Below are 23,354 nucleotides of genomic sequence, written 5' to 3'. Positions count from 1 at the left end.
CATTCACAGCACTTCGTGTAATAATAATGTTGGTATTTGTTAAGCACTTACTATGTGCAGAGCACTGTTCTAAGCGCTGGGGTAGACACAAGGGAATCAGGTTGTCCCACGTGGGGCTCACAGTCTTAATCCCCATTTTACAGATGAGGGAACTGAGGCTCAGAGAAGTTAAGTGACTTGCCCAAAGTCACACAGCTGACAAGCGGCAGAGCTGGGATTCAAACCCATGACCTCTGACTCCAAAGCCCGTGCTCTTTCCACTGAGCCACGCTGCTTCTCACCCCACCTCTCACCTCACTCTGTTTCACATTCAAAAATTGAGCAGAAGAAAGGAAAGCAGACACAGAGGTTAACGGCATGAGGGAAAGAACAATGGAAAGATAGATGGATTGATAGATTGATTGATAGATAGAAGATAGCAAAGAAGTGATGTTACCTTAATTTTTACTATCTCTAAGTGAAATCTCTTAAGGGCAAATATGTTTTATTAAAAGCTTTTTCTTAGTTTTTGAGAATATCTGACATATCTCTTTAAATATGCTTAAAAAGGGAATTTTTTTTTCTGTCTAGGTTTTGCTTATTTAGAGATTTCAATGTATTCCCAGAATATATTCACATCACTGGGGTAATATATTTAGTAATGGAATGTCATACCAAGTAGATGAACAATTTGGTAAAGTGATTGACTGTGAAAATGAATTAATCATGGTCTGCTCATTTGAGTTGTGTTATGCTAAAAAAACTGCAGTTAGGTTAAAATTTAAAAAAAATAGAATAAAATCTTTACTTAGCAGTGGCTAGAAAGCTAATGCCAAGATTCAGGCTGCCTGGGCATGTAGGAAAGTCTTTTCAAATTATTTTGAGAAAATTATCAATAGAAAAATATTCAAGGAACTTGAACTAGAGATTCTGAGATGCAACAATTTACTGCCATTCTTAGAAAACTGGAATTTTACTAAAGAGACATTTCAAATTAAGCTGCCAGAGAGAAATAGTTAAAAATGCAGTTAATTCTTCACTTCTGAACAACAAAATTTGTAATGAATTCCCGGATCTCCCAAACTGGGCATAAACTCACACAGACACCTACATACACAGACACATTCAGATGAACCCTGGTTCCAAATGACCATAATACAAAAAATCCAGAGATAGGTAATGCACTAATTGCTGTCATAGCCCATGATCCTAAGCTCCACAAGTTGTAATGTCTCGGGACTGCAGGAAAGACAATTCCTTTCTGGACCTTTCTAATTCTCTCCCTGCCTCTATCCCACATGTCTTCAGCCTATTATTGCAGGCCGGGTCCTATACTTTGAAAGGGACCATTAGCTAACCCTGGCTCCACTGACACTTTCCTCTCCTGGCTCTCCTCCTATCTCTTTGGCTGCTTCTTCTAATAATTATGATTATGGGATTTGAAGTCAGAAGGTCAGAGGTTGTAGTCCTGGCCCCTCCACTTGTCTGCTATATGACCATGGACAAGTCATTTCACTTCTCTGTGCCTCAGTTATCTCATCTGTAAAATGGGGATTGAGACTGTGAGCCCCATGTAGGACAAGGACTAGGTCCACCCCAATTGGCATGTATTCATTCAATAGTATTTATTGAGTGCTTACTATTTGCAGAGCGCTGTACTAAGCACTTGGAATGTACAATTTGGCAACAGATAGAGACAATCCCTGCCCAATAATGGGCTCACAGTCTACATTAAGAAGCTTTCAATGGCCCAGGTGAGAGTTGACCAGAGTCTGAATGCAGATCTAGTGATGAGGATGGAAAGGAAAAGTCACATTTCAAAAGTCAAAGGATCTATGCCAGCGCTTAGAACGCTGCTTGGCATATCGTAAGCACTTAACAAAAAATTTAATTATCATTATTTGTAAAGTGCTTACAGTATGGCAACCGCTATTCTGAGTACTGAAGTAGATACAAGTTAAGCAGGTTGGACACAGTCCCTGTCTCACATGGAGCTCACAGTCTAAGTAGAAGGGAGAATAGGAATTTCATCAGGGAACATTACTGCTAATTCTGTTGGATTTTACTCTCCCAAGAGTTTAGTACAATGCTCTGCACATAGTAAGCACTCAGTAAATACCACTGAGTGAGGGATATTACATAATGAAGCAAATGAGTCACAGAGAACTAAAGTGACTTTCCAAGGTCATATAGCAGGCAATTGGCAGAACCCGGATTAGAACTCAGCTCCTGTAACTCCCAGGCTTGTAATCTTTACACGAGGCCATGCTGCTTCTCAGTCTCTCAGGCTCCTTCTCTGCATCCCTCAAGGCTCAGTTCTGGGTCATCTTCTGTTCTGCATCTACACTCATTCCCTTGGAAAACTCATTCACTCCCATGGGTTCAATTACCAAACCTAAGTAGATGATTCCTATAACTACCTCTCCACCACTGGCCTCTTTCCTATTTTTTCATGTTCTTTATTAAGTGTTTGCTATGTGCTAGACAGCGAACTAAGTGCTGAGGTAGATATATAAGGTAATCGAGTTGGACACAATCCCTGTCCCACATAGGGCTCACAGTCTTAATTCCCATTTTACAGATGAGGCAATTGAGTCTTAGAGAAGTTAAGTGACTTGCCCATGATCACACAGCAGATGTGGCCTAACCAGGTTTAGAACCCAGGCCCTCAGACTGTCATGCCTTTGTTCCTTCCACTAGAACATGCTGCTTCTCTGCAGTCTCACATTTCCTCCTGTTTTCAGGACATCTCTACTTGGATGTTCCACCTACACCTCAAACTTAACATGTCCAAAACAGAATTCTTCATCCTCCCATCTAAACTCTGTCCTCCCCATGACTGTCCTATCATTGTAGACAACATCATTATCCTCCCTCTTTCACAAGTTCATAATCCTGGCTTTGTCCTTGACTTATCTCCTTCATTCAACCACATATTCAATCTGTCCCCAAATTTTGTTTTTTCTACCATCACATCTCCAGAGAGTTCTCCCTTTCCTCTCTTTATTCAGAGTGCTACCACACAGATCCAAGCCTTTATCACATTCCAATTTGACTACAGAATCAACCTCCTCTTTGGCCTCCACTCTCCAATCCATTCTTCACTCCACTGCCCAGATCATTTTACTAATAAAGTTTAGTCCATATCTCCCCAGTCCTCATAAACTTCCAGTGATTGTTGATCCATCTCTGCATTAAACAGAAGCTCCTTGCCTTTGACTTCAAAGCACTCAGTCTGCTCTTCCTTGCCTCACTTATTTCACTGATCTCCTACTACTATCTTACCTGCACACTTGACTTCTCTCATGTCAATCAACTCTCTGTACCTCAATCTCATCCATCCCACCACCAAAACTTTGCCCGCAACTTCTTCTGGTCTGGAACACTTTCCACCTTCATATACAATAGAAGGTTCTCCCTACCTTCAAAGACCTCCTAAAAATCATATCTCCTCTATGATGCCTTCCTTGACTAAATCCCCATTTCCCCTACCAATCCTTCCTTCTGTGTCACCTATGGACTCAGAGATGTATCTGTAAACCCTTGATTTTCACCCCACTCTTAGCCCCCTAGAACTTATATACATATATATACATCAATCAATCAATCATATTAATTGAGCACTTAGTGTGTACAGAGCAGTGTACTAAAAGCTAGTGAGAGTACAATATAAAAGAGTTGATAGATATGCTCCGGGTCTTACATTCTGCCATTTCTTCCAATTATAATTTATAATAATAATTATGGTATTCATTAAGTGTTTACTATGTGCCAAGCACTGTTTTAAGTGCTGGGGTAGATGCAAGGTAATCAGGTTGACCCACATGGGGCTCATAGTCTTAATCCCCATTTGACAGATGAGGTCACTGAGGCACAGAGAAGCTAAGTGTCTGGCCCAAGTCACACAGCAGCAGACAAGTGGTGGAGGTGGAATTAGAACTCACATCCTCTGACTCCCAAGCCCGTTTTCTTGCCACTTAGCCACACTGCTGTTTGTTAATGTCTGTATCTTCAAGTCTCTAAAGCTCCATCAAAGAATCAATAATATTTAATGAGCACTTACTGTGTGCAGATCATAATAATAATAATAATAAAAATGTTGGTATTTGTTAAGCGCTTACTATGTGCCGAGCACTGTTCTAAGATCTGGGGTAGACACAGGGGAATCAGGTTGTCCCACGTGGGGCTCACAGTCTTAATCCCCATTTTACAGATGAGGTAACTGAGGCACAGAGAAGTTAAGTGACTTGCCCAAAGTCACACAGCTGACAAGTGGCCGAGTGTAAAGTACAGATCACTGTACTAAGTGTTTGAGAGAGTACAATGTAACAGAATTGGCAGACATGTATCCTGCCTATAATCTAGCAGGAGAACAGCTTCTTTTTGGAAGGTAATATGTCTACTAACTCTATTGTATTTTATTACCCGAAGCACTTAGTGCACACAGTGCACACAGTAAGCACAGGTGTGCAGAACACTGAACTAAGCACCCATATCTACCTTACTGGTTTCCTATTACAGAGTAACCCACACAGTTTACTCCAACCTACTTACTGTAGTTCAATCTTTTCTATCTTGCCACTGACCTCTTGCCCAAGTCCTGGAACTCCCTCCCTCTTCTGCTGGGAAGCAGCATGGTGTAGTGGATAGAGCATGGGACAGGTAGTCAGAGGGCCATGGGTTCTAATCCCGACTCTGCCACGTGTCTGCTGTGTGACCTTGGACAAGTCATTTAACTTCTCTGTGTCTCAGTTACCTCATCTGTAAAAAACGGGGATTAAGAGTGTGAGCCTAATGTGGGAGAGGGAATATGTCCAATCTGATTAATTTGTACTACCCCAGCACTTAGAACATTGCTTGACACATAGTAAGCACTTAACAAGTACCACTATTATTATTAATAATAAAATAGTACACATGATCCTTGCCTTCCTGGGGTCTAAAATCCATTAGAGGATGGCAGATATTAAAATAAATTTACAGGCAGGGGAAAGCAACTGAGTTTAATAATAATAATAATGTTGGTATTTGTTAAGCGCTTACTATGTGCCGAGCACTGTTCTAAGTGCTGGGGTAGACATAGGGGAATCAGGTTGTCCCACGTGGGGCTCACAGTCTTCATCCCCATTTTACAGATGAGGGAACTGAGGCACAGAGAAGTTAAGTGACTTGCCCACAGTCACACAGCCAAGTGGCAGAGCTGGGATTCGAACTCATGAGCCCTGACTCCAAAGCCCGTGCTCTTTCCACTGAGCCACGCTGTTTAAGGATATGTACATAAGCCCTGTGCTTTGTTGATGGAGAAAGGTGGTTCTTAACAATGTGTATGTTTTCTTATATTTGTACTCTAAAGCTCAGTCAGCAGCATGTAGCAGTTTCTATTTGATTCAAGGACTTCTAATGAACTCTCTAGTGTTGGAAGATTTTCTCAGAACACTTGAAGTGCTTTCTAACCCCAGTTTGCAAATTTCTTGTTTCATCTTCAAGCCTAACTATGCAGATTAGGTTGAATAGGACTGGGGCAGACACAGAGTCCAGCTTTGCTCCACTGGTGATGGAGAAACATCAAAAAAGTCCTCTTCAATTCTGACATAGCAAGCTAAGTAATGACTTTAGAATTCCTGTAAACTCCTTAGGGCAGCTAAATGTGTGGAATAACTGCTAGGTCCTACATCTTCTGCTAATTTCAAATGCCTTAGCTGTATATATGAGCACCATAAAAAGTTGTTGTTATTTCCCATCCTTCTCTTATGCTTGATGTCTTGGATAGATCCTGTCCATTGTGACCTGCTATTCTCCCTCATTAATAAATAGTAATAATGGTATTTGTTAAGCACTTACTATGTGCAAAGCACTGTTCTAAGTGCTTGGACAGATACAAGGTAATCGGGTTGTACCACATGGGGCTCGCAGTCCTAATCCCCATTTTACATATGGGGTAACTGAGGCACAGAGAAGTTAAATGACTTGCTCAAGGTCACACAGCAGACAAGTGGTGAGCCAGGATTAGAACCCACGTCCTCTGACTCCCAAGCCCGGTCCCTTTCCACTAAGCCACGCTGCTTCTCCCATTCCTATTAGAGTGTCAGACCCATGCGGGACCTGATTATCTTCTATTTACCCCAGTACTTATTCCAGTGCTTGGAAATTAGTAGGCACTCAACAAATACCGAATTAAATGATATTAAAGAACAGTGAGACCCTGCAGCTGATGGACTTCTGATCAGGTTTTCTGGGTGAATACAGTGGTGAGGTAAGAGATGGAATGATTCTCATTTGGTGTAAGGACCAAGGTAGGAGAAAGGATTTACTAGAATGTCAAAGAAAGGGTGTGTGCCTGGGGCAGGCAGGCAGAAAGGGGGCATGTTTTGGTGGAATTATGTATGTATCCATAACATTTATTTGTATTAATGTCTGTCTCTCCCTTTAGACTGTAAGCTCGTTGTGGGTGGGGAACACATCTGCTTATTATTATACTGTACTCTCCCAAGTGCTTAGTACAGTACTCCACACACAGTAAGTGCTCAATAAATATGTTTGATTGATTGAGTACAGAAGTCAACGAACAAGTATTCCACCTGCTACCACTGTAAGGGGAGTCTTGCAGAAAGAAGGCCGCTGATTGGGCAATATCTCTCAATGCTTGTCTGCTTTATTCCATTCATGCATACGCTTTCTAGTAAAGACTTTAGTTCTGCTAAATTGATCTCTGAATAGTTTGTACTATTCTTGGAGGTGTCAGTAGAATAAGAATTCAAAGGTGTGGCCCCAGATTTGCAGGAGTGTGGAGGAGCTTATTAGAAGACTGCATGATTGACATCTGGGCTTTAGTACATCCTTTCCCTTTCCCCCATCCCTCCTTCCAGCCTGGAAAGCTTCAGAACTGTTTGTGGGTTCCAGGTAGGCTGGGGGCACAATAATTAGAGATGTCTAAAGCCTTCACTTGAGGAGACACTGGACCAATCTACATGCCTTTACAAGGGCAGACAATTTTAGAAAAGCCTTGTCCAATTGGAACAAGGCTTTTCATCCTTCCAATTGGAGCACAAAATTTCTAGCTCACCCTCCTACTCAGAGAAGCAGTGTGGCTCAATGGAAAGATCTCTGAGGAGTCAGAGATCATAGGTTCAAATCCTGGCTCTGCCGCTGTCAGCTGTGGGACTTTGGGCAAGTCACTTCACTTCTCTGTGCCTCAGTTACCTCATCTGTAAAATGGCCATTAAGACTGTGAACCCCACGTGGGACAACCTGATCACTTTTTATCCTCCCCAGCACATAGAACAGTGCTTTGCACATAGTAAGCTCTTAACAAATGCCATCATTGTTATTGCTATTATTACTGTTGCCTGGTTAAGAAGAAAATTTCATGAGGCCTATCAGTAAAGACCAGGCAACATATTTTTCGTTCCCCATACAACTCATCATCTTGAATATCCCTAGGGCTTTTTCTCCAAATATCTTTATAAATAATATACATTATATATGCATATTTATATTATATATTTATTTTCATTCAGTCATTCAATCATATTTATTGAGTGCTTACTGTGTGCAAAGCACTGTACTAAGTGCTTGGAAGAGTATAATATAACACTTTCTCTGCCCACAGTGAGCTTGCAGTATAGAAGGGGAGACAGACATTAAAATAAATAAATTATGGATATGCATATAAGTGATGATGATGAAGGTATTTGTTAAATGATTACTATGGCAAGCACTGTTTTTAGCACTGGGGCAGATACAAGCTAATCAGGTGGGACACTATACCTGTTCCACATGGCACTCACAGTCTTAATCCCCATTTTACAGATAAAGTCAATGAGGCCCAGAGAAGTGAGTTAACTTGCCCAAAGTCAAACAGCAGACACATGGCAGGGATGGAATTAGAACCCCAGTCCTTCTGACTCCAAGGCCTGTGCTCTATCCACTCTCCCCCCTTCTAGATTGTGAGCCCATTATTGGGTAGGAATTGTCTCTATTTGTTACCAAATTGTACACTCCAAGTGCTTAGTACAGTGCTCTGTACACAGTAAGTCCTCAATAAATACGACTGAAAGAATGAAAAGTACGATTGAATGTATGAATGAATGAATGAATGAATGAATAAATGAATGAACGAACGAACGAACAAACAAACAAACAAACAAATAAATAAATAAATACCCACTAGGTTATTCTGTGAGATGGGAAGGGGATAAATAAAGGGAGCAAGTCAGGGCAACACAAAAGGGAGTGGAAGAAAAGGAAGAGAGGAATTAGTCAAGGGAAGTCCTTTTGGAGGAGATGTGCTTCTTTAAGGCTTTGAAGATGGGGAGGGTTATTGTCCATTGGATAATAATAATAATAATAATAATGTTAGTATTTGTTAAGCACTTACTATGTGCAGAGCACTGTTCTAAGTGCTGGGATAGACACAGGGGAATCAGGTTGTCCCACGTGGGGCTCACAGTCTTAATCCCCATTTTACAGATGAGGGAACTGAGGCACAGAGAAGTTAAGTGACTTGCCCACAGTCACACAGCTGACAAGTGGCAGAGCTGGGATTCGAACTCATGAGCTCTGACTCCAAAGCCCATGCTCTTTCCACTACGCCACGGGATATGAAGAGGGAGGATGTTCCAGGCCAGAGGCAGGATGTGGGTGAGAAGTTGGTGGTGAGATAGATGAAAATAAGACACAGTGAGTAGGTTGGCATTAGAAGGGCAAAGTGTTTGGGCTGGATTGTAGTGGGAGAGTAGCTAGGTGAGATAGGAGGGGGCAAACTGATTGCTTTACAGCTGATAGTGAGGAGTCTCTGTTTGATGCAGAGGTGGATGGGCAACCATTGAAAGTTCTTGAGGACTGGGGAAACATGGCCAGAAAGTTTTTGTAGAAAAATGATCTGGGCAGCAGAGTGAAGTGTGTACCTGGAGTAGATAGATAAGGGGCAGGGAGGTCAGCATGGAGGCTGATACAGATATCAAGTCTTATTTCCCTCCCATTATTAATTTTCCCTCCCCATGACTTTCCCAACACTGTTGACAATACGTCCAATCTCCCCATCTATCCAGCCTGCACCCTAATCATTGGCCTTTACTCCTCTCTCTTTAAATCCCCAAATGCAGCCTATTACCAAATCCCATCAGTTCATTCTTCACAAAATCTCCAGAATTCACCCTTTCCTCTCCATTCAAACTGTCATTATGCTGATTCAAATACACATCAGATCCCAACTCTGCTCTGTGACCTTGGCCAAGCTACCTAACTTCTCTGTGCCTCAGTTACCTCATCTGAAAATGGGGATTAAGACTGTGAACCCCATGTGGGACAACCTAAATACCTTATATCTTCCCCAGTGCTTAGAATAGTGCTTGGCACATAGTAAGCAGTTAAGAAATACCATTACTATTACTATTATTATTATTACTACTACTACCTCAAAATTCACACAGACCTCCCTGCTTCCGTCCTGGATCATTTTTCTAAAATTTCATTTTTCTCCTTGTCTCCATAATCCTCCAATAGTTGCCAGTTCCTCTCTGAATTAAGCAGAAACTTTAAAACACTCAATCAGTTTTCTCCCTATACACATCCTGCCTGGAACTCCCTCCACTTCCTGTTCAGAATACCGATATTTCCCTCATCTTCATAGCCCTTCTTAAATCTCATTTCCAGTTAATTTCTCATCTCCCCACTCTATTGTCCCTCCTATTGTTACTTTCTATCACTTTTGTTCTTCAGTCCTCATTCTAAATCACCCTAATTGCACATTGCACTAACCTATCTTTCTTTAAACTCTTGTTTCCCCCTCCTGTAATTTATTTTACTATCTGTCTTTCCAACTAAATTGTAAGTGCATTAAGTCAATTTTATTCTTTTTCAAGAGCTTACTATAGTCCACTGAAAAGAGTACTTAATAATTAGTACTGATTGATGATTAGTACTGGTAGGATTAAGGCAGAATAAAGTATGGCACTGCCTTCTCCTAGCTGCTCACTACAGAGTTGTTACAGCATCCTTTCTCCCTCTTCTTCCCATCATCTCCCCCTACATATTGTAATAATAACAACAATAATAATAATGATGATAATTTTGGTATTTAAGCACTTACTATGTGCCAAGCACTGTTCTAAGTGCTGGGGTAGTTACAAGGTAATCAGGTTGTCCCACGTGGGGCTCACATTAATCCCCATTTTACAGATGAGGTAACTGAGGCACAGAGAAGTTAAGTTACTAGCCCAAGGTCATACAACAGACAAGTGGTAGAGATAGGATTAGAACCCATGTCTTCTGACTCCCAAGCCCATGCTCTTTCCACTAAGCCACTCAAATACTCTTAGAGGTATTTCATCTGCCTCTACAGTGTCCTGTGGGAACTTAGTACAACATACTGGGTAAGGTATAGCTCTTTGGGTCCAAATATACAACCCATAATGCAATATATGACTGTACATGTAGGACTGAGGGACTTGGAAATCAACTTGCTCCCTCTGTTCCTCCCTCCTCACAGTGCCACAGCACTTATGTACATATCTGTAATTTATATATTTATATTAATGTCTGCCTAACCTCTTCTTGACTGTAAACTCATTGTGGGCAGAGAATGTGTCTATTATTGTATTGTACTTTCCCAAGTGTTTAGTACAGTGCTCAGCACACAATAACTGCTAAATACATACTATTGAATTAATTAATTAATTAATTAATAACCATCATCATAATAATAATGTTGGTAGTTGTTAAGCACTTACTATGTGCAGAGCACTGTTCTAAGCACTAGGGTAGATACAGGGTAATCAGGTTATCCCACGTGAGGCTCACAGTCTTCATCCCCATTTTACAGATGAGATAACTGAGGCACAGAGAAGTTAAGTGACTTGCCCACAATCACACAGCTGACAAGTGGCAGAGCTGGGATATATGGTATTTGTTAAGTGCTTACTATGTGCCAAGCACTGTTCAAAGCACTGGAGTAGATACAAGGTAATCAAGTTGCCCCATGTGGGGTTTAGAGTCTTCATCCCCATTTTACAGATAAGCTAACTGAGGCACAGAGAAATTAAGTGTCTTGCCCAAAGTCACACAGCTGATAGGTAGTGGAGCTGGGATTAGAACCCACCACATCTGACTCCCAAGCCCTTGCTCTTTCCACTATGCCACGCTGCTTCTACTACTCTCGAGAAATAGCATGGTCTAGGGGATAGAGCTAGGGCCTAGGAGTCAGAAGGACCTGGATTCTAATCCTGGATACTCCACTTTTCTGCTGTGTGATCTTGGGCACCTAAGGATGTGGCTTAGTGGAAAAAGTGTGGGCTTGGGAGTCAGAGGATGTGGGTTTTTTTTCCACCTCTGCCACTTGTCTGCTGTGTGACCTTGGGCAAGTCGCTTAACTTCTCTGTGCCTCAGTTACTTCATCTGTAACTTGGAGATTAAATGTATCAGCCCTACATCGAACCACCTGATTACCCTGATTATCCCAGCACTTAGAACAGTGATTGGCACAGAGTAAGCACTTAACAAATACCATAATTATTATTATTATTATTACTTCACATCTTGATGCCTCAGATGCTTCATATGTAAAATGGGGTTAAATAATAATAATAATAATAATGTTGGTATTTGTTAAGCGCTTACTATGTGCCAAGCACTGTTCTAAGCGCTGGGGTAAACACAGGGGAATCAGGTTGTCCCACGTGGGGCTCACAGTCTTAATCCCCCTTTTACAGATGAGGGAACTGAGGCCCAGAGAAGTGAAGTGATTGCCCACAGTCACACAGCTGACAAGTGGCAGAGCTGGGATTCGAACTCATGAGCCATGACTCCAAAGCCCGTGCTCTTTCCACTGCGCCACGCTGCTTCTCACTGCGCCACGCTGCTTCTTGAGAAGCAGCGTTAAAGAATGTGAGCCCCATGTTTGACCTGGATTGTCTCTAACCTGATTAACCTATATCTACTCCAGTACTTAGTACAGTGCTTGGTACTCAGTAAATGCTTAACAAATCCATAAAAAATTCTTCATATTGGCTTGTCCACTCCCTTTTAGAATGCTTTGCAATATTAATTAAAATAACACAAACAGACCTCCAAAAAGTCACTTTTCTTTCTTCCCTTTCCCTTTGTCCTTTTTACCTTCAAACTCCTCCACACATATATTACAACCCTTCAATTTTGAAGTCTCCATTTCAATCAGTCAGTCATATTTATTGAGCACCTTCTCTGTGCAGAGCACTTGGGAGAGCACAGTCTAACAGAGTCGGTAGTCATGATCCCTGCTCAAAAGGAGTTTACAGTCTGGAGGAGGCTACAAACATAAAATGAATAACTGAATAAACAAATAAATAAAATTACAGAGAAGTGCTGTGGGAGTGAGAAGGGTAAGGGTGACACAGAAGGAAGAGGGAATAGGGGAAATGAAGGCTTAGCCAGGGCAGGCCTCTTGGAGGAGGTGTGGTAACTCTATTAACATGTGCATATTCATCCATTCATTCAATCATATTTATTGAGCACTTACTGTGTGCAGAGCACTATACTAAGCACTTGGGAGAGTACAATTCAGCAACAAATAGAGACAATCCCTTCCCACAACAGTGCATAAGTGCCTGAACAAACGTTACTTGACCAACAATTCCTTCTATATAGGAAGGATGTGATGGTGGCCCTATGACCTTCAGGAAGCTCCTAGTCTTGAAAACCTCTGTTCCTTAGACTTTTAACTTACCTTGAGCTTAAAAACAAAGCAGGCTCATGGCCCTCACCTTAACTATAGCAACAGAAAGAGTTTACATATACAGTTTGGATAGTAGTAGTATAGCAATACTAATAACAATAATTGTATTTGTTTTACTATGTACCACTCACTGTGTAAATCACTGGATAGAGACAAAAGATAGAGCTGGGATTAGAGCCTGTGCTCTTTCCATTAGTCCATGTCCTTTGTGAGATTCAGTAATGCAATGAAGAAACCTCAGGTTGAAAAGCACATTTCAATATTTTATAACTGGCAATTGGGCATCTCAAGGTTATTAGGTCATTGTGAGCAGGGAACATGGCTACCAACTCTGTTATGTTGTACTGTTCCAAGCATTTAGTGCAGTGCTCTGCACAGAGTAAATATTCAATAAATATGATTGATTGATTGATCATTCTACATAAGCAGACTGCTACAGAGCCACCCCTGACCCAAGGACCACCATTCACTGCCCATAACATTTGATGTTGCTGTGGAAATTGCATTAACAACCAGGCACCTGAAAAAACTACAGAATTTATCTAATAAAAATGATCATCAACTCTCTAGAAGTATACATCGTAAACAGTAAAACCTATTCTACTTCACTTAAATCCTTTCCTTACCCTGCCTTCTCTACCTAGCAAGGCTGTCAATCTAGAAATTCCTGTGTTCTGGTTTTCTTATTGTATTATAAATGGATTGGTGTGTTGTCCAGTGAGACTACTTTGATCTGACTGCCATTCTGTTTGGCAACATGGATGTTTTTTATGACTCTCCTGATCTCTTCCTTGTACTATGGGTATTGCTCATGCTTCAACATCAGTGTTGCTTGGGACCCTTCTAGTTTCTTCGATATAATTTGGTGCTTTTCTAAGCCTTTGGTTTATGACTCTTCTGTTTTTTCAACTACTTCCTAACAAAAATTGCTCTATTTCTGTTCACTTGCAGAAGTTGGTCTGTTTGGTACCATTTCCCAGTAGTCAGTAACTGTGCTTGTTATTTGAGGTAGTACTCTGCAGAGATTGTAAAGCATTTTCATTGTCCACTGCCTTGTAGTTATCCCATTTCAGCTCCTTGTGCTGCCTGGGTACCCTGCTGTCACTCATTCTCCTGACGTTTCACCCACTGGAATTGTGAGAGAATGAGATTCACTTCTATACTCACTGATATCTTAATGCTAAGGAAGAGTTGGATAGGTGAAAGAATGTAGGGGAAGAGTAATGAGAGTTCCTGTTTGGATTTGTTCTTGTTTTTTTCTGGAGTGGGGATTGATTTTAGCATTAATTTAATCTTGAACTAAGGAAATTAGTGCAGTGTCAGAGGTGAATTGGCCCACTGGGTTATCGGGTACATCTTACGGACCTGTGTCCATGTAGATTCACCAGGGAACTGCTCCTTACTTGCTTGGAGCTTGAAACCATTAAGCCCTGGAGAGTTAGGAGCAGAGGAGATTCTTTCCCCTTTCCTCCACCTCATTCTCCACTACCTTTTTCCCTCCCGCCCTACTCCTAAGCATCTTTGCCAGGATTTCCTGGGAGTGATTTGGGGTGAACAAACTGTTTACTCAGATAAAGCCTTTCCATTTAGCTCCATTATGTCTTCCACCACCATGGAAAAATTTCCAACAGGAAAGAATAAAATCTCAGAATAAACATATGTCATAACAGGGTTTAGCAACCTGACAAACTAATCAGTCCATGACAGGGTGATTTCTCTACTTACAATTTCATTTGTAGATCAAAAAAGTGGGACTAAAGATTGTACACTCCTCAAGGGCAAGGAGAGTGTGCTGGACTTTTGTGAGATGCTACAAAGCCTGTTATGTAAAGCTGGAATTAGATGCTATTGCCTGAGAATGATGGAAGTCTTATGCCTTCTTCTGTCAAGTCTTATGCCTTCTTCTGTCAATTCACTCTCAATTTATGGACCTAATCTGAGATACCAAGAGTACCTGCAGGCTGGAGTACTCATTTTTGGTTGAGAAAACTTGAAATGGATCTTAGAAATCAGCTGATTTCAGGATCCCAGAAGTGGGCTTGGATACAAAAAAGTGGTTTCCAAAGTACTTGGCTTGTCTTCAACATTAATGTTAGATTTGTTCTCATTGTGAAGTTTCAGATTTGGTTTAAAAATGGATTTTCCTCCCAAGAATTTATCTTCAAATACCACGCTTGCCGTGGGCAGACACAACCTATACCTAGCCCCAAGCTACAAGAGACGGATCCAACTCAAAAATGCTTTTTACAGCAGTATGTTTCAAAAGCTTGAATAGTAATCTAAATGTTAGGTCAAAGTATTTGCTAAATATAGGTAAACCATTTTGGAAGTGCACATGTACTTAAAATGGTTCTCATGGGCATTTTTGAGTCCTTGAGCAGGATTAAGAAGCTCATCCCCATGCATATTAAATGTGGTATATTTAAGAGCATGTTTCTGTAAGTGATTAGCTTTTGATTATTTCTTTCTCACCTTGAAGAGAATGCAGTAGTTCCACTTGTCTCCAAATTGTTTGAACCTAAGTGTTACGGGTTCCATGGTATCCATGGAAACTGTGACACTCTAGTTGAACACTGAGGATGTTCTTTGTTACGGACGTTAGCACAGCCAACTGAACGACAGGCCCAGATAAATTGAAAATATAATCTGCTGAAGCAAGTATTTAAGCATGAAGGCATTTCTCTGCCATAACAGCTCTGCCTTCAAACTGATTTTGAAGGGAAGGGGCATGTTCCAAATAATCTTGTTATTCTAGCCTTATATTAGAAAATGGTCTATTTTTCTCTAGCCACATGCTCATGTTTGTCAACCTGCCTAGACCACACTGAAACTCTTGAAGTATGTAAACAAGATGATAGTTAAATGGGAACCACTCAAACCGTTGGTGTTAAATACATTTTCCTGCCTAGTATTCAGACCCACAACCCCCCGGCAGGTTTCTTGTTTTCCTGGCTTTTTGAAGAGTCACCTAACCTTAGATTGAAAGTTTCAAGGACAGCTGGCATTCAGTTTTCATTTTCCTGATAGCACCGTATCGTTAACAGCCATAGCTGAACCACTGATGATGAAGTTCTGCTGTTTTTCTTGAACCTCTAGAGTTGTATAAACAATCTGTCAACATATATTTATGCAGGAAAACTCACTTTGAGCTCTACCTCTTGCTTTCCACAGCAGCTTGACAAAATTGGACCATAGGAAATCTGCATAGTTTTCACCACATTGTTTCTTCTGAAAATCATTTTTACAATGCCTAAATTTTACATATATTTCATTCTTTCAAGGTCATGTATGGGTGGCCAATTTGAAATTGAAGTCAAGCATCAGTGAAACAAAATTAATTTTGATTTCTCTTGTAAAGAAATACCTACTCATACTTTTTCTCCTTCTTCTTGTGTCTGTATTAATTGTAAGCTTTCCAAAGGCAGGATTGTATCCTTTACTTCTATTATACTCACCCAAACATTTCCCAGTGAAATTATCCACACATAGACAACTCTCAATAAATTCTGTTGAATGAATGAATGAATGAGTGAGATGGAATATAGTTCATATAGAAAGTGAAATATCTGAGCAGACTCAATGGGAATTTTCAGGTTTTCTGTGGCTTGAATAATCAAACCCACCTTACCCCACATCAAATGTTTTCCTGAAAGCACTAAGAAAAAATTCAGAATGAATTATCTTCGTTTGGTCTAGAACTAGCGGTCAATACTTTTGACTCCTTTTTGGATTTGATCTTAGAATTACTCTTTATGCATCTCTCTGGAAGTTTTTTTAAATTGTCATTTCAACTAGGCAGATATTCTACCAGTTTAGGAGGGTTCTGAACTACTTTTAAGTCTCTCAGTAATTATTTATTTATTGTCATTTATTTATATTAATGTTGGTCTCCACCTCTAGACTGCAAGCTCATTGTGGACTTTTGTATAAAAGCAGCATCCAAGAACTTGCCTCTCTTGAAAGGGGCTTTTAAAAGAGGTGAATGAGGGAAGTATTTGAAGTGAGACTATGGACTTTGGAACTGATGACATTCAATCAATCAGTAAATCAATCAATTATGTTTACTGAATTCTGACATCTCTGATAGCTGACTGATATAAATCCAGGATGGATATAAATCCAGTAAGATGGTGGGAAAAACATGAAAACATAAATAGGGAGACAATGACAAACTCCTTGTGATCAGGGAATGTGTCTACTAACTCTGTTATATTATACTCTTCCAGGTGCTCATTGCTCTGTACAAAGAACTTAATAAATATAATTGATTGATTGATGGATTGAGAAGGTAAGTCTATACAGAGTTTTTCCATTAAGGATAGGAAGTTCATGTCAGAGGATCTGAGGAAAAAGTTGTATGACAGGGGAGGAAAAACGAAGCCCAGATGGAGTTCATGGACAGCAGAAGGACCTTAGAAAAACTTAAGAACTTGATTCTGATTCAGACAAAGTATAGAACTAGAGAAACATATGTAATTTTTGAATTGAGTTAGTTTCTGTTCTTTTGAACATGTACTGCTACAGCCTTGCTATTTTCCTATCTTGTTCAATATCCATTTCTACTTATAATTTTGCTAATGCCCATACTATCATAAACCTTACATTCATGTTTTTAATTTTTCCTTAAGTAAATAGAACATGTGTGTGGGGAAGGTTAGGGCTCAAAAAGCTCATCAAAAATGATTATGCCCCAAGGCATAGAACAATCAGTGAGTGGAAGCAGGTTTTTTCCACCCATGCTCGAGTTGGTTCCAAATTTAAGTCCCAGGAAGCTTAGTATGTCAGTCGAGATCTAGATGCTTGGCCCATTCTGCTGTGGTGATATAATTTGTCCTTTGCCTATCAATAATGGTTTCCCAGTGTCCTGCTAGGGATATGAAGAGAACTCAGGAGTTCCATAAAAAGCAGTGGTTCCAACACAACTATATTCAGCAGTTTCTAAGGCAAAAGACATCCTGGTGGTTTAATGAGAAAGTATGTTAACATCTTCCCAGTTACAGAAACATGTTCCATCCTACCCCACCCCTGAAGTCACAAAACGTGGTCATAGATATGTAATCAGAAATTTTTAAGCTGCTACTCACCATGTTCGGCCCCTTTTAAGGGAAACATTTTGATTTTTAATAAATTAATGCAATTTTATGGACTAAAGGACATAGCTTGCAGGGAAAAAAACCTTTTAATTGATTTTTTTAATAGAAAATGAATTGACTATTGCTCTTATTTGGGATATGTGGTAAAGTAAGAAAAGAGAGAGGTGCATATTATAATTGCATTTAACTAATGTAAAACCTGATTGCTTTTAAGCCAGTACTGTTTAGTATCCGAACAGAACTTCAGAGAAAAGTGTAAAATGAACATAGTACTTTCCTTCAAGAATGAGTTTTGAAATATATAAGGAAATCAGGTATGATTCCCATCTATCTTCCTCTAATTTGCTCTCTCTCTGTCTCCCTCCTTTCCTTTCCCAACTAACCAGAGTTATTTTTTCACTATATCAGAACATTCTGTACCTTTCCCCCTAAAACCTTCAACTTCCTCCTAATTCCCCAATGTAAGGCTTATGGGCTATATTTACTCTCACCTCCCTATGCTATTTTGACTTGTATTTATCAGTGAAACTCAACAACTTCACACCCTTCATACAAAGTCTTTATGGCTAGTTCTGGCTTTCATCTTGAGAACTCAGCAATCTCTGAATATGTCAGTTATTTGGTGATCATGAATGACGTGATGTGTATGTAAGCCACTGATTTCTTCCCTTGAGGTATACAGATACAAATTATCCCTCAAGTGTTACCTCCTGAATTTCAGGTCATTATTTACATCAGCATCGCCAAGAGGTCCCCTCTGTCAATTGCTTTCATTTTGCAATTGCTTGCTGGGTCACACTGAAACTCTGAAACTTACTTTACAAAATCTGCTAATAGCTGCAAAACAACAGCAAGAGAATTCTCACTGACTGATATTGTTTCTGTCCAAATCAGTTCTCTGGTGGTTACACAGCAACAGTTGCTGCTGTTTTCAGGCTTGACTCTAAGCCTCAACCTAGACAGTGACTAAGCTAGTTGGGTTCATTTCTCCTAATGATGCATTTATTGAAATGCATCTTGACCTTAAATCTCTGGAGTCGAGCTTGGGTCTTTCCCAGTAGCCCAGTAAACCAATTCTGTATGTCATCCAGGAGAGCTGTAGCCTCAAATTGAAGCATTAAATGTTTGTAAGGCTGCATGACTCCTAGGGGTGAATAGGTAATTCTTTCTCCTGGGATTTCTAAAATGGAACGCTCTTCTGGATTGATCTTTACTAAGGAAAATTGAATAGGAGGCAATTGCAGGGACATGAAAATCCTCTTGATTGCTTTGGCCAAAATACAGAAAGCTCAAATCCATCCCAAGTCTTCCATCAGAATATTTACCACTCATCTTTCACTGAGAAAATGTTCCTAGTAATTTAAATGTTCAATATCTGTAATAAGCACATGGAACATATGCCTAAGAATTAAGTGATTCAAAGCATGTATCCATGACATACTTAAAAGATATTAATACTCATTAATATAAATATTAGTATACTATTCGTTATACTTTTCTTGATTCAGGCTTTAGAAATGTGTTAGACTTATCAAGAGGTGATGACTTCACCAAATCTATATTTGATCAGTGGCTTTCCAGTAAAAACATTGACACTCTTTTCAAAGTATGTTTTAAAATAGGAAATAAGTGCCCAGGTTTTGTCATGCAGATGTTAAAAATGCAGCATGTACTCCCTGCTGGGATCAAACAAATGGTTGATTTATTTCAACTCTAAAAGATGAGTTGCATGCCACTTCCTTCATTTATGTTTCTATGGAATGAAAACATTGTTCTCTCTGCCATGCCCCAAAAGACTGTACAATAGAGTTTGTCATTCTGAGAAGCTCATTATGGCAATGGCCCTCTTAGAAATGTAAATGCAACTCATATTTAAATGATACTGTCTACAATGATAATGTCTACAATTTGTGATGTGGTCTGACAATTCTCTTTTACAATGACAGGTAGTTCTCCATCTTCATAGTTTTCCACTTCCAGCAGGCAGCTCACAGCTCACTTTCATCACCCCTGGTTGGATCTTCCTTGCAGCCAGCCTTAACATTAATTGGCAAATTAATTATGTTTATTATTCATTTATTATTTTTTAAATTTACTCAGTTTCCAACCCTTTGCTATTGAATAGGTATCAAACAATTGTATAATTATAAAATTCTTTTCCCTCTTACTCTCACTCTGCATTCAGTCAATGTCTGTCTGACATAGCCCACTGGATTGGAAGCTTATTATGGGCAGGGAATATGTCTGTTAATTGTATTGTACTCCCTGAAGCTCTTAGTATGGTGTTCTGCACATTGATGGATTGATTGATGGATTGATTGACAGGGATTATGTCTTCTTCCACTTTCATTATACTCTCCCAAGTGCCTACCACAGTGCTTGACACACAGCAGAGGGTTAATAAATATTATTGAATGATCTGTTACTGCATAATGAGAAATAGCACTCAATAGAGATAAAAGTAGTGTATTGATTGAGCCTCATGATTCCTTATTTTATTCTTCAAATGTTAGTAAAAGAGCTGTTTACTTATTATTTTTACTATGTTTCCCAAAGCCTTTAAAAAAGAAATAAATTAGGCCAAAAAATCGTATTCAAAAATCTAAAATGAACGGTAAACTGACTCAGGTATGATAGAAAACTTTGCAACCAGTAATTCAACTTTATACATTACCCACAAATTATATTTTCATCAATGATTGAATGCAATTCATCACATTCATCCCAACATATGCAAGTGTTCCAGATTTGTGCATTTATTCTATCTTGTCCAAAATTTCAGGAGAAAAATATTTAACTCTAAGGAAGATATTTTATGTCCTTTTACCCTGCCAAATGCAAAGAACTTCCTGATGGGGATTAAAGCAGAAAAAAAGCTTTATTAAACTACTTTGGAAATACATAAGCCTCTTAAATGCATTAGATAGGCAATGAATATTAATGCTTTGGGTGATGGGTGACAGACAGTAATCCTACATATGATTAGGTCCTTTTAATAATAGTAATTAAAAAAAAACCTCTCACAAAGTAAGAAACATTTGATGACAAGTAGATTAGGATCTGACAATATGTCAAACATTCAAAAGTGCCTTTCCAGATTAAATAATGAAGATATCTATTTTTCCCAAAAAACATTCAGTCCTATTCCCCCCACCTCAAGAACGTACAGTGGATCCCCATCATCACTGCATCAAAGAGAAACTCCATATTGTTTACTTTGAAACATCCAATCACCTATCTCCTCAAGACTCTCCCCCTCTAAACTGTATACTCATTGTGGGCAGGGACTGTGTCTGTTTATTGTCATACTCTAATCTCCCAAGTGCTTAGTTCAGTGCTTTGTACACAGTAAGCCTTCAATAAATAAGATTGAATGAATGAATTCTCCTATCTCACCTCACTGACTTCCTGTACCTCTGTCTCATCTGTCTTGTGACCAACCCCTTGCCCAGATCCTGACTCTGGCCTGGAACTCCCTCCCCCTTCATATTGACAGACCCTCTCTCTCTCCACCTTCAAAGCCTTATTAAAAGTCTTTCTCCTCCAAAGAGTACTTCCCCTCATTTTCCCAGCTCCCAATCCCTTCTGTATTGTCCCTGCAATTGGATATGTACCCTACAAGCATTTGATAGTCACCCTATCTTCAGCCCCACAGCACTTATGCACATATCTGAATTTATTTTACTGTCTGCCTCTCCCCCTACACTGTAAGCTCCAGCAGGGAACATGTCTGCTAAAGCTGTTAAACTGCACCTTCCAAGAGCTAAAATTAGTGATCTGCACACAATAAGCACATAGGAAATACTACTGACTGATTGATTCTATTATCCCAAAACTAATATCAGTCATTTCTTAACTTAAAGAGATTAGTTCTGCCTTCACACGTGTCTGGAACATGCTGCTGAAAAGATCACCCATTTGCTCCTATAGCTTCAACTACCATCTCTAACCTCTGGACTCCCAAATCTATCTCTCCAATCAATCATTCAATGATATTATTGAGTGCTTAATGAATGCAGGACACTGTGCTGAGCCCTTGGAAAACGTTGTGTATAAAGAGAAAGTCTTTACATGCTCTTCATTCTGATGTGAAGAGGAGAAGAGTATACTTCGAATTGTGAATTCCTCAACCTGACCACTCACCCTCAAGAAAACTCAATAGAAGGTCATTTTGAATCACAACAGAACACAACGTTAGAAGGCGGCCTAGTGTGGCCAGAGCAGAAGTGCAAATGCTCTTAGTACAGTGCTCTGCACACAGTAAGTGCTCTCAATAAGTATGATTGAATGAATGAATGAAATACAATGACAGAGGGGTTGAGGGTGATAGCTTGGGTGCAGAGACAGCAAGCTTAAAGGACCCAACCTTGAACCAGAAGTACTGCCTGTGATTACAGGACTTTGGGAGGGACCACAGAGGCTCTGGAGTTGAGGGGCCATCACGTGAGTTGTTTACCTCCATTGCCTTCACCTTCTCCAGTCCAACTCTCTTTGACCTCCAGCAATCTGGCTTCTACTCCTCCCATTCCATTTAAACTGCTTTCTCAATATCATTAATGACTTTCTCCATGCCAAATCCAACTGAATTACTCCTTTCTAACTCCACTAGATCTCTGAGCTGGCTTTAATACTGTAGACCACTCCCTTTTCCTGGAAAAACAATTTAACCTTGACTTCACTGGAACTGTTTCCTAATGGTTGTCCTCTTATCTCTCTGGATGCTCCCTTTTGGTCTCTTTACTGGCTTCTCTTCTGCCTCACAACCCATAAATGTGGGGGTTCCTCCAGACTCATTTATGAGTCCCCCTCTATTCTCCATTTTCATCCACTTGCTCCTATAGCTTCAACTGCCATCTCTAACCTGCTGACTCCCAAATCTACCTCTCCAATCAATCATTCAGTGATATTACTGAGTGCTTACTCAATGCAGAGCACTGTGCTTAGCACTTGGAAAACATTGTATATAAAGAGAAAGTCATTAAAGCTAAAATGGTTATCCACAAACAGCTGGGAGAAGAGTCAGAAACTAGGATGTATGACAGAAGGGAAGAAGCATGTGGAAAACGATGACTATTAAAAAGACACGTGACCTTATAATTAAGAGAAAATAATGCTAGTATTTGATCCTAGCCTACTCAGGCCAAAAGACTGCTACTCCTCTATGAATAGTAGTAGCAGTAGTAATATTAATATTTATTAAGCACTTATTATATGTAAAGCACGCACAAAGTGCTGGAAAAGAAAGAGGTAGATGTAATGTAGACATAGTTCCTGAGCTGTAAGGGGGTCACAATCAAAGATTAAGGAGGGGAGGGAAGAGGAGTGAGGAGGGAGTTGACCACACACACATAAGGGAAGGCAGAGAAATAAACCAAAAGACAGAGATCATGACAAAGCACTTAGAACAGTGCTCAGCACTTAGAGCAGTGTTTGGCATATAATAAGTGCTTAACAAATGTCATTATCATTATTATTATTATTATATGAAAGGAGTAGCAGAATTTCAATCTCCCCTCTGGTAGAAAATTCAGAGCAGGAGCCATAGTTATGACCTTCTCAGCATTCTACAAGAA

General features: G+C 39.9%; 1 long non-coding RNA gene across 4 annotated transcripts in view; it reads right to left on the bottom strand.

The window, feature by feature from the left end:
- The window catches only part of LOC103168902, a 49,193-nt gene extending 33,957 nt beyond the window's left edge, over positions 1-15,236 (bottom strand). For all 4 annotated transcript variants that reach the window (XR_003758775.2, XR_485561.3, XR_001604252.3 and 1 more), the window contains exon 1: positions 15,161-15,236. This is a non-coding gene — a long non-coding RNA (uncharacterized LOC103168902). The remainder of the gene's footprint in view (positions 1-15,160) is intronic.
- Between the last annotated feature and the right edge of the window lie 8,118 nt (positions 15,237-23,354).

Source organism: Ornithorhynchus anatinus, chromosome 4, assembly GCF_004115215.2.
Source record: "Ornithorhynchus anatinus isolate Pmale09 chromosome 4, mOrnAna1.pri.v4, whole genome shotgun sequence".
In the NCBI taxonomy this organism is placed as follows: Eukaryota; Metazoa; Chordata; class Mammalia; order Monotremata; family Ornithorhynchidae; genus Ornithorhynchus; species Ornithorhynchus anatinus.
This window is presented reverse-complemented; position numbering and strand designations above follow the sequence as displayed.